We start from the raw sequence: 13,573 nt of genomic DNA on the forward strand, positions 1-13,573 counted from the left end.
TCCGCCACCTGTGGCACTGGCACACCAGGTTCTAGTCCCAGTCGGGGTGCTGGATTCTGTCCCAGTTGCCTCTCTTCCAGGCCAGCTCTCTGCTGTGGCCCAGGAGTGCAGTAGAGGATGGCCCAAGTGCTTGGGCCCTGCACCCGCATGGGAGACTGGGAGAAGCACCTGGCTCCTGGCTTTGGATCAGCGCGGTGTGCTGGCCACAGTGACCATTGGAGGGTGAACCAACGGCAAAGGAAGACCTCTCTCTGTCTCTCTCACTGTCCACTCTGCCTGTCAAAAAAAAAAAAAATAGTTCTGTCATGAAATTGAACACTGAGGCTTTTATGTCCCTGCATGGGAATGTCTTAGTATTCAGATTGTGTTTTCTTGTCATGGATTTTTTTCCCAGGGATCCTTAACTTGTATCAATTTAGAAAAAAAGTTAGAAACATTGTTGATATGAATTATGATCAAAGGTGAGCATGACAAAACTATAGATTAATTAAGAATTAAGAATCCTTTGGATTGTTTTCTGGAAGCTACAGAACATTTCTGTGGCATATTGGTTATGTCTGATGTTCCAGAAGCTAGCAAAGAAACATAAAGGAATCCTTTGCATTTTCTTGTATGTAGTTCTGAGGAGCTGGGAATAAATGTGGGAGTCCAGATTGCCTTTGTAGCCGCTCGTGGTCTCATCATGCTCTTTTATACCAGTTGTCCCACTTACTAGTGGCAAGAACTTAGGCTATCTGCTTAGTATTTCTGATTGAGTTTGGCTTTCTTCATTGTAAAATACAGACTTGAGCTGGCATGTTAGTTGGTACTCCAATCTCTTTCGTGAATTAATCATATTTAATTCTTTTTTAAAGATTTATTTATTTATTTGAAAGAGTTACACAGAGAGAGGAGAGGCAGAGAAAGAGAGAGAGAGATATATGTATATATATGTATATATAGAGAGGTCTTCCATCCGCTGGTTCACTCCCTAATTGGTCACAACGGCTAGAGCTACACCAACTGAAGCCAGGATCCAGGAACTTCTGCCAGGTCTCACATGTTGGGGCAGGGGCCCAAGGACTTGGGCCATCTTCTACTGCTTTCCTAGACCGTAGCAGAGAGCTGGATCGTAAATGGAGCAGCCGGGTCTTGAACTGGTGCCCATATGGAATGTAGGCACTTCAGGCCAGGGCATTAACCCACTGTGCCACAGTGACGGCCCCAATCATATTTAATTTTTAAATCTGCCAAATGAGATTAATAGTTTTGCTGCCTGATTTTATGATCAGTATGTGACAGACAATGATCTGGATCCAAGAACTTCTTCTCAGGATACCAATACTGAAAGGTTATGACATTTAATTTAAATTTAAAGATTATATTTATTTCCTAGCATATATTGTTTTTTGGAAAAGTAAATACAATCGTGATCATTTAAGCTTAAAATTCTGTTAACCAACTTTATCAAAAATGTATAAAAAACGTGGATAATGTCTTCTCTGTGATTATAGCCTCTTCTTAACATGAACATATTTTTCTTATTAGTCAGAAACAATTGATTCCATTTTTATAGGTATGGAAAGCATGAGAAGTTGACTGAAAGTGATATCTGGCATTTAACATGCTAAAAAAATGGAACCAACAAGTCTTTGAAACAATATTGTATCTTATTTTCCTTTCACGTTTATGAACATTTGACATTTGTCCAAGGAAGGGAAAAGTTTGGATGATTGCCCAAATAAATCAAATATTTTGTAATGAGTTAAAATGCATATTTCAAATTATAATATAATTGGTTGCTACACAGTTCCATTAAAGATTTATGAAACAATAACCATAACTACTGTTCAGGATAGGTCGCACTAGAACCCACTCACATGCTGCTATCTTCTTGTAATCACGCCTTCTCCATACACACACACGCACGCACTCACACTCAAAACACACACATACTCCTACATGACACATCCTGTTCCTGCAAATATTTTGGAAAATACCATAAAGTAGAATTACTCAAAATTTAATGTGATAAATGTTTTAAAATAGAACAACAACTTTAAGATTTTTAAAAAATATGGTACATTTTAACAAATGTCTCATGGTTCAGTACTGATGCACATGTGAAACTAGTGGCTTTGACTGCCTGTGCTCCTGGGGGCTTTTCTAAGAAGTCTTTGCCAGTGCCACTATCTTGCAGTGTTTCTCTAATGTTCTCTAATAATTTGATGATGTCAGGTCGTAGATTTAGATCTTCAATCCATGTTGAGTGGATTTTTGTGTAAGGTGTAAGGTAGGGGTCTGGCTTCATGCTTCTGCACATGGAAACCCAGTTTTCCTAGGACCATCTGTTGAATAGAGTGTCCTTGTTCCAGGAATTGATTTTAGATCCTTGATCAAATATAAGCTGGCTGTAGATGTTTGGGTTGATTTCTGGTATTTCTATTCTGTTCCATTGGTCTATCCATCTGTTTCTATCCATCTGATTACAACTGCCCTATAGTATGTCCTGAAATCTGGTATTGTGATACCTCTGGCTTTGTTTTTGTTGTACAAGATTGCTTTAGCTATTCAAGGTCTCCTGTGCCTCCATATGAATTTCAGCATCATTTTTTCCAGACCTGAGAAGAATATCTTTGGTATTTTGATTGGTATCACATTGAATCTTTAAATTGCTTTTGGAAGAATGGACATTTTGATGATATTGATTCTTCCAATCCATGAGCATGGAAGATTTTTCCATTTTTTGGTATCCTCTTCTATTTCTTTCTTTAAGATTTTGTAATTCTCATCGTGGAGATCTTTGATGTCTTTGGTTAAGTTTATTCCAAGGTATTTGATTTTTTTTGTAGCTATTGTGAATGGGATTGATCTTAGAAGTTCTTTCTCAGCTGTGGCATTGCCTGTGTATACAAAGGCTGTTGTTTTTTATGTATTGATTTTATATCCTGCTATTTTGCCAAACTCTTCTATGAGTTCCAATAGTCTCTTAGTAGAGTTCTTTGGATCCCCTAATTAAAAAAAATCATATCATCTGCAAAGAGGGATAGTTTGACTTCTTCCTCTTTTCTTCCCTTTAATTTCTTTTTCTTGTCTGATGGCTCTGGCTAAAACTTCCAGAACTATATTGAATAGCAGTGGTGAGAGTGGGCATCCCTGTCTGGTACCAGATCTCAGTGGAAATGCTTCCAACTTTTCCCCATTCAATAGGATGCTGGCCATGGGTTTTTCATAAATTGCTTTGATTGTATTGAAGAATGTTCCTTCTATACCCAATTTGCTTAGAGTTTTCATCATGAAAGGGTATTGAATTTTATCAAATTCTTGCTCTGCATCTATTGAGATAATAATATGGTTTTTCTCAATAATCATATGGTATTCTTCTGCAGTTTGTTCATGTGGTGTATCACATTGATTGATTTGCAAACATTGAACCATCCCTGCATACCAGGAATAAATTCCACTTGTACTGGTAGGAAATTAAATTGGCAAATAAAAGAGCTGTCTGCACATTAATGTTTATTGCAGCTCAATTCACAATAGCTAAGACATGGAATTAACCTAAATCCCACCAACAGAAGACTGGATAAAGAAATTAGGGGATATGTACTCTATAGAATACTATACAGCAGTTAAAAAATGAAATCTGGTCATTTGCAACAAAATGGAGGTATCTGGAACACATCATGCTGAGTGAAATAAGCCAGTCCCAAAGGGAGAAATATCATATGTTCTCCCTGATCGGTGACAACTAACCGAGCACTTAAAAGGAAACCTGTTGAAGTGAAGCAAACACTATGAGAAAACAATGACTTGATCAGCCCTTGTCCTGACTGTCAAGGAACAAGTTACTATTTTATTCCTTTCAGTACTTTTTTTGTTCTACTTAATACCATTGGTTGCACTCTTTAATTAACACACAATTATTCTTAGGTATTTAAATTTAAATGAAAAGTGATCCCTGTTAAATATAAGAGTAGGAATAAGAGAGGGAGGAGATGTACAGTTGGGCACATGCTCAATTGGACTTACCCCTAATGGGGTAGAAATGTGCCAGGGTTATTCCAATTCGATCCCATTAAGGTGGCATGTACCAATGCCATCTCACTAGTCAGTTCATAATTGATCATAATGATAGGATTAAGTGTCAAAGGGATCACATAAACAAGACTAGTGTCTGCTAATACTAACTGATAGAATTAAAAAGGAGAGGATGAGAAAAGTTTTTCTAAGCTGTGAAAAAAATTGATATTTGAAACTATAGTAATCTTTCATGAGAAATGCACATGTTATGCAACATTTACAAAAATAATTTGAACTATTTTTTCCTTAGGATATTTGCACTATGGATTTCTAAAGTTCATACTTTTATAGAATTTTGCAACTCCATGAATAGAAAATATATCACGCTTACTCTGTACTGGTTAGGAGTCATGTTTGTCCTCTTTTTTCCTGAAGGACAACTAGTGAATTGATTGTGCCTGGCAATGCCTAATCTACTTTGATTTCACCAGTTTCACCTGTCTTATAATGTATTGTATTTTAAAAGTGATCAGAATCCTGATTTGGAATTTGGAAAAGTTGTGTTACATTCACATTCAGGAAGGGATTGAATTTGGATGCAATATTGAAAATGATGTTTAAAATATAAACTATTCCTATGCTGTCCTGGAATTATTTGGGGGATTAATTTGTATTTAGCAGCAATAATTTCTTTCTTTTAGGTCTGAAGAAAATGAATTTCATCAGATAATTTACATTAGTAAATTGTTTTTGCTTTCAAATGTCCTTTAGATGATAATTTCATCCATTGCACTTGTTAATTTCTGCTTCTATTTGTTACCAGGTACATTATTACACAATAATTTTATATGGCTCTCATTCCTCAGATTGTGTAATCGCAAGAACAGGCACTCAGGATTATTGCTCCTTTTTTAAGTCAATGGAATACATTACTTGAATAAATATGACCTGTTAAATGCTATAGAGTTCATCACTCATTCCATAAATCATGAAGTCAAGTCCAGTAATCCGCAATTCCCAGAAACTGGGAACTAAAGTGCTTGAGTTTCAGTCCAAATTTGACATTGTCATGAAGTAGGAGCTCCTCTGTACAAGTGAAAGAAAACCAGTGGAAATTGTTTAAACCAAGACAGAAGGGATCAACAGCATCTCAATTAGATATTCAGTCAGGTAATGGACCTGCAGACTAGAAGTGGGGTGCTAAATGATGCAACAGGAATTTATTCTGATTAACTTTTCATCTTTGTGTCCTATCTATATTGTGAGAAGGGTGACAAGTAACATCTTTATGCTTACATCAGGACAGAAAATATTATGTAAAAATTTAACATCCACACACTTAAGAAGTGTGAGAAACACCTAGGCATGGCACTGGACATTTGGTCATTTGAAGTCCCCTATTCTAATTATTCATATCTGGATGCTAGTAGTTGAGATTACTCCAGTAGAAATGCATGGGTAGAAAGGCATGCTTATTCAGAAAATAATCAGGGAACTATGAAAGAATTATTAAGAGGCCATGGGCAGGAAATCACATGTGATATTATTAGTGCATGCAAATTAAATAAATAAATTAGCTCACTTACCTTCCACTAGAGAGTAAGAATGTGTCCTTTCTGTAGGAAATCAAAGATATAAAATCCCATGTCCAAATTATTAAAGCAGTTAAAAATTATTAAAACAGTTAAAAATCAGGACAATATTTTAGCTTTCTGTTGCTTTTTGGATATTCTATAATATTCTAGATCACTTTGGTCTACTTGGGAATAAAACATTTCTAAACATTCATGTTGCTTGAATATTATAGTATCATATTGTATAATACATTATAGTATAATATAATTGTGCAGTATAGTGTACGCTGCTATTTTGATTGGTCTGGGAAGAACTGATTGCTATTCTTATTAAACCTAAAAGCACACAGACTTTCTGATAAAACTTGATTTAAACTTTTAAATATTTTAAACTTTTCTTTTTTATGAAATATATTTAATTGTAGACTCCTAGGATTCACAGAAATCCTTAAATTACCCAATCCATATTTTCAGGAGATTAAAATCAATTCACAAAGATGCTTAAGTTTTTGCGTTGTTAGTTACCTTTATGTTTTCTTTAGTAGCCAAAAAAACTATAACTGACACAAATGCCCAACTAAATTCCTACATGATGGAATTATTTGGCAATACAAAAGAAGGAATTCACCGACTCTGATCATGTTTAGAAAAGGTTGTAGTCAGAGTGGAAGTTCTCTCTTCCCTCTTCCCTTCAGAGAAAGGTACCTCCTTCTGTTCTTTCCACTGGGATCTCACTCGCGGAGATCTTTCATTTAGGTTTTTTTGTTGTTGTTTTTTTTTTTTTTTTTTTTTTTTTTTTTTTTTTTTTTTTGCCACAGTGTCTTGGTTTTCCATGCCTGAAATACTCTCATGGGCTTTGCAGCCAGATCCGCATGCCTTAAGTGCTGATTCTGAGGCCAGAGTGCTGTTTAGGACATCCGCCATTCTATGAGTCTGCTGTGTATCTCGCTTCCCATGTTGGATCGTGCTCTCCCTTTTTTATTCTATCAGTTAGTATTTGCAGACACTATTCTTGTTTATGTGATCCCTTTGGGTCTTAGTCCTATCATTATGATCAATTGTGAACAGAAATTGATCACTTCCATAGCCTTGGTAGCTCATGACAAGAGCCTAGGGTGATTACTGTTGCCATAAACAAGAGTGTCAATTTGTTAAGTCAACAACAGGAGTCACTGTGCACTTACTCCTCATGTAGGATCTCTGTCCTTAATATGCTGTACATTGTGATTTAATGCTATAACTAGTACTCAAACAGTATTTTTCACTTTGTGTTTCTATGTGGGTGCAAACTGTTGAAATCTTTACTTAATATATGTTAAACTGATCTTCTGTATATGAAGAGAATTGAAAATGAATCTTGATCTTCTGTATATGAAGAGAATTGAAAATGAATCTTGATGTGAATGAAAGGGAGAGGGAGCAGGAAAGGGGAGGGTTGCAGGTGGGAGGGAAGTTATTGGGGGGAAGCCATTGTAATCCATAAGCTGTACTTTGTAAATTTATATTCATTAAATAAAAGTTAAAACGAAATAAAGTATAAACTTAAGGATAAAAAAAAAAGAATGAAGATTTATAAGGCATAGTAATCATTAACCTTGAACACGACCCAAATTGAATGACTTTCTTATATATGTAAGTGTTCTACTGCTGTGGGGGAGGCTGAATCCGGAGAGGCCTAGCGGAACTTCCTAAGCCTGTCTGGAGTTTGAAGTATTTAAGTTTCGAATCCCTGGCGGTAAACACCCCAGAGCGCTTTTTGCCTAACAATCACTGAGGAGGTATAATAGGATTGGCTAAAACCCTTCTTTTTTTTTTTTTTTTTTTTTTTTTTTTTGACAGAGTGGACAATGAGAAAGAGAGACAGAGAGAAAGGTCTTCCTTTTGCTGATGGTTCACCCTCCAACGCTGTGGCCAGCGCACCACACTGATCCGAAGCCAGGAGCCAGGTGCTTCTCCTGGTCTCCCATGGGGTGCAGGGCCCAAGCACTTGGGCCATCCTCCACTGCACTCCCGGGCCACAGCAGAGAGCTGGCCTGGAAGAGGGGCAACCGGGACAGAATCCAGCACCCCGACCGGGACTAGAACCCGGTGTGCCGGCGCTGCAGGCCGAGGATTAGTCTCTTGAGCCGTGGTGCTGGCTCTGCTAAACCCCATCACCCCACCCCTTGCCTGCGTCAGTTCTGTACCCCTGCCTTATAAACATTTCCCCTTCCCCCCACCGCATCTGATTGTCCTCTGGGTTCAGGGAGGCTGAGTGGTGGGTGGCACACTTCCCCTCTTCAGCCAAGACAGGCTGCAGGCAGCCTGCCTAATTCTCTGGTGGTGAAAAGGAAGAGTCTACCTTTATCATTGCTCAAAATATCAATATGAAATATTCTTTTTACCTTCACATGAACAACAGAAGTATCCAAATACTTAAGGGGAATTTCATTCTTCCTAAGAGATACTCTCTTGTGGTTGAAGCCACTTTCTCTTGTGAACAATGATATTCACTTCACGTTCAGAAAACTCAAGATTCCATTTATATAAGCTTTATAATTCAGGTCTAATTTTCTCCAAGTTAAAAATGAATGTTATTAACAGAACCAATTAAATGTATAAAGTTCACTGATGTATAAATTAGACTTGACTGAATTAATATTCCTTTCGAGATTTCCACAAAGTTCCAGGTTAACAGGCAGAATTCAAGGACAGATTGTAATTAAGGCACCTGTGTTTCCTGGATAGAAATTAGGTTTCTTTCTGTCTAATGCATGTTTAAACACATTGATATAATTTCAAAGCATTGTGGAGGGAGGTAGAGCAAACTCCACCCAAAGGGCTTCATTGTCTACTTTTGGGAAGATTTAACAATGCCTATTCTTCTGGATACACATTTCAAATCCTCCTACTGAACTGAAATTGTTTGATTTTAAATTACAGGAAACATGATAATTTCAAATTTTTAAACTTCAGTATTTAACTTTATTATAAAATTCCTTGATCCTTCTTTTCTTTTAAAATCCTTTCATCTGCTCCCTAAAATGTATAATGTACTTCTGTCATTATACATACCACTACAATTCTTAGATTCCTTTGTATTTTAATGTTAGCAACTGATTTGTCCGGTTATCTCATAGGTTCTTTGTATATATGTAATTTATTAATAAATTACTCATAGAAATGAAGAAAATAGGAATTACATATACATTCTTAGCATTGAAAAATGGAAATTGCTTCAAAATTCCATAGAATTTCATGGGATCTGCTGAATATTTCTGACTTCTTATTGAGAAACTCACTGAAATTTTGACGCGCTTCTATCAGCCTATGTCAGGGTTCAGGAAGGACATATTGATCTTTCATCTTCTTTTCTTGAATAAAAGCTAATTAATGATGCATCTTCTGCCATTAAGTTCTTTTTCCCCAGATTAGAAACCAAGTGAACATGGGTAAAACAATTATTGATTTCTTATCTCCAAAGGATGATGTGAATACCCAAGGATAATGACACAAAATGAAATTGATGACCCTCCTTTGCATAGTGGTCTAATCACTTTTTTTCTACCCATGAATTCCCTAGGCACACTCTGTTAATTTGTGCACAGGTTTTGTTCATGTATACTTGTTTAAGTCTAGTTATTTTCCAAAACAACAGTCCTCTATAACTTTTCCATCAAACACAGAAATTATTGTTCACCATAAAGAAAATATAGATTTTTGAAGAAATAGATATAATTAACTTGATTTTAAAATAGTAAAATGTGTCCACGGAGTGAAACATCAAATGTTATCCTACAATATGGATAATGCTTATATAACAGCTAATTGTTTTTATCTTTATATATTTGGGAGAGAGAAGAAAGGGAGGGAGAGAGAAAGGGTGGGAGAGAGAGAGATAGAGAGAGAGAGAGAGAGAGAGAGAGAAAGAGACTAGTTCAGGATAACTTCAAGAGCTGGAGACTCAGCCCAGGTCTCCCACAGGTGTGGCAAGAACACAGTAACCTGAGCCTGAGCTGTTAAAGTTGCCATCCAGGATTTGCTTTAGAAAGAAGGTTGAGGTCAGATAACCACACAAGAACTTTTACATTGATGTTCATCAAATTTGTTTTATGATAACTCTATTAACATATGTCCTTTGTATAATAGAGTATACCCATTTGAAGTATACAATTCAGTGATTATTGTTTTATTCACAATTATGCAAACATCACTATAATCATTTTTGGCCTTTTTTATCACACCAAAAAGACACCTGCACATAAGTTTCCATTTAAACCCTTAACCCCCCCCCCCCCAATTAGTATAGTTTGTCTCAATAGATTAGGCTCTTCTGTATGTTTCAGATGGATGGAATAAGAGGGTCTGTTGTCCTTTGTGACTGGCATGTTGCATTTCACTTCACCTAATGCAATGATTCATCCATACCATAACATGTGTCAGCATTTTATTCATTTTCATTGCTGAATGATGTGTCATTTGATCATACTTTACTTATCAATTCCTCACTTGATGAGTATTTAGATTATTTAAAATTTCTAATTTTTAATTTAATTTAATTTCCATTTTATGAAAGAGGAAGAGAAAGAGAGACAAATACCTTGATAGAGTGAGAACAAGCTGTATATAGAGTTCCATTCTGATTCATCTCTCAAATCCTCCAATGGCCTAGGTTCAGCCAGGCCAAACCAGGAGCCCACAGTCATCAAAATCTCTCACACGTGTGGCAGGCACCTAACTGACTGAGACGTCACTTCTGCCTCCTAACATGTATTAGCAAGAAACTGGAGTCAGGAACCATAGCCAGGGATTGAACTCAGGTACTCCAAATTTGACACAAGCATCTTAACTGGCATATTAACCTATGTCCACCCCTAGAATTTTTAATAATGAATACTGCTGCTCTGACTGCTCATTTATCTTGAATATATACTTAGGAAATGAATTGCTGGGTCGTATGGTAAGGTGCATGTTTGACCATTTGAGGGAATGACAATATTTTTTTTCCAATGTAGCTTCAAAATTTGACATTTATTTATTTATTTATTTATTTTATTTGACAGGTAGAGTTATAGACAGTGAGAGAGAGAGACAGAGAGAAAGGTCTTCCTTCCGTTGGTTCACCCCCAAAATGGCCACTATGGCCGGAACTACACCCATCTGAAGCCGGGAGACAGGTGCATCTTCCTGGTCTCCCACGTGGGTGCAGGGGCCCAAGCTCTTGGGCCATACTCCACTGCCTTCCATGGCCACAGCAGAGAGCTGGACTGGAAGAGGAGCAACCAGGACTAAAAGCTGGAGTCCTTATAGGATGCCAGTGCCACAGCAGAGGATTAAACAAGTGAGCCACGGCGCCTGCCCAAAATTTGACATTTGTATCAGCAATGTGTGGGTTCCAATTTTTTTCTATAACCTTAACAACTAACATCATTGTTTTTTTAATTATAACCAAGCTATAAAGTGATAACTCATTGTGATTTGACTTGCCTTCTGATGAATATTAATTGAGCATCTTTCCATAGAATACTGAAATTTATATATGCTGTTTGGAAAAATGTCTGTTCAAATCATTCACCCTATTTTGAATTTGGTTATCTATATTTCATTATTGAGTTACAAGAAAACTTTTTGTTTATTTATTTACATATTTTAAAGATCTTTGGTTAGATATGTATATTTTATAGTTATTTATTTTACTGAAAGGATTAGCTCTTTTGTCATTAGAAATCTTCCTCTTTATCTCTCATACCTCTTGTTTCTTTGTCTTTTTTCTGAATTTAGTAAAGTCATTTCAGCTTTTGAATTATATATCTTCTCATTGTCATTTAATTTGTAATTTTAAATTTATAGTATGTCTACAATAAACAACATTTAGTTGGTTATTGTTTTGTAAGCAATTCTGCTTATCACTATTTTTGAATGGATTGTTTTATAAATTTGCATTTAATGTTATTATTCATATAGTTGAATTTATGCCTAGAAATATAGTATTTATTTTCTAAGTTTCTCAAGTCTTTTTATCCACAATTCCTTCTTCAATAGTTTCTTTTTATTACGTGAATTGTTCTTGTGTAGCATTTTAATTTTTTAAATTACACTTTCACTCTCCTTTTTGAGTTATTTTCTTAGTGGTTGTTCTAGAACTTATCATCTCTTATTGCAAGGATCTTTAAATGTGCACTAGCCTAATTACAGGCAGATGTAAACACTGTTCTTTTTTAAAAACTTACTTACTCATTTATTAATGTGTAGAGAACAGATTTTGAAAATTTCATAGATACTATTCCAAGAATACAATAATATTTCCTCCCCCTCTCTCTTTCCTTTCTTTTCTGTTTTACTTTTAATGTTTTGCAATAACATATTTTCTCTTTTTTTAATATTTATTTATTTGAATGGTGGAGTTACAGACAGTCAGAGGCAGAGAGGGAAGAGAGAAGTGTTCCATCTACAGGGTCACTCCTCAAATGGTCACAACAGGTAGACCTTCGGGCTGATTCAAAGCCAGGAGCCAGGAGCTCCCTCTGGGTCTCCCATGTGGATGCACTGGCCCAGGGGCTTGGGCAATCTTCTGAAGCTTTCTCAGACGATAGCTATAGGCTGGATCAGAAATGGAGCAGCCAGGACTTGAACCCTTGGCCACCTAGGTTGCTAGCACTGCAGGTGGCAGCTTTACCTCCTAGGGGACAGCACCAGCTCTTCAATAACATACTTCCAATTTACATTTTAATCAGAGGCTCAACACTCTTCTAGGCAAAGATCTCTACAAGTCAATGGCAGATAGACAAGGATTCTACACAACAATCAAACCAGAAGATGACAGTTTAGCTTAATGTGAAGTTTTTTTTTTTTTTAACAATATATTAGCTACAACTAGCCAGAGTAAACACATATGTGTGTTGTTGAGTCTAGCTTAATTCACTAATATAATTGTCTTCAGTTGCATCCATTTTGTTGCAAAAAAACAAGATTTCATTCTTTTTTATGTCTGAGTAGATTCCCTTATGTATATGTACACATTTTGTATTCAGTCATCAGTTGATGGAGATCTGGGTTGAACCCATATTTAGCTATTGAAACACCTCTTTCTAATTCTAGTTTCTTCTTCCCTATTTGTGTGCAGTATTTTAAAAATATTCATGTATTTTGCATGTGTATTAAATCTCAAATTGAATAATTATTATTTTTAGATAAATTTACATCATTTAAAGAAGCTGAGAAAATGATTATGTATTTAACATTTATGAAGTATGTTGTATTAATTTCATATTTACCACTTCCAGTTCTTTCGTTCATCTCTGTGTGCCTGATTCACTATCACTTCTTGCTTCAAAGTATTTCCTTACATTTTCTAATGTTAATCACTTTCTTCACTACAGCTCTACTCCCACTCACTTCATTTTGCTGTTATGGTCAAATTCATTACATTTCTATATTTTGAGTCTCAACAATAAATTATGTAGATATTATTTTACATAATTGCTTTTTAAATCAGTTATAAGAAGGGAGAAGAAATATGCATTTATACTGTTATTTCTAACTACATAATTAACTTCATCAGTGCTCTTTTTTATGTGAATTTTAATTACTATAATTACTGTTTGAGATTATGAGCTTTCTGCCTAAGAGATCATAGAGTGTTCCTGTTAAGACTGGTCTGCTAGCAATGAACTACCTCATTTTCACTTATTCAGTAACACTACTTTGCTTTCTTTTTTGAAAGATGGTTTTGCTGTACATGAAAGTTCCTTGTTGACCCTTTATTTTTTTGGTTTATTTTCCTCTAGTATTTTGAATATTTTATTATGTTGATTCCTGGTCTGCATTTTTTCTCAATGGAAGTAAATCCTTTATTTCTCATCTTTTGGAATTTTCTCTCTTTGATTTCTAGCATTTTTACTGATGTATCTGCATGCAAATATTTGTGTTTATTCTACATGGAACTTATTGAATTTCATTGTTGTCTGTGTTTTCTTCTTTTACACTCACCACCCCTCCCCTCTTCTCCCCCCTTCTTC

The sequence above is a fragment of the Oryctolagus cuniculus genome, chromosome 2, assembly GCF_051225735.1.
Source record: "Oryctolagus cuniculus isolate XC-2025 breed Fujian yellow rabbit chromosome 2, ASM5122573v1, whole genome shotgun sequence".
Taxonomy (NCBI): Eukaryota; Metazoa; Chordata; class Mammalia; order Lagomorpha; family Leporidae; genus Oryctolagus; species Oryctolagus cuniculus.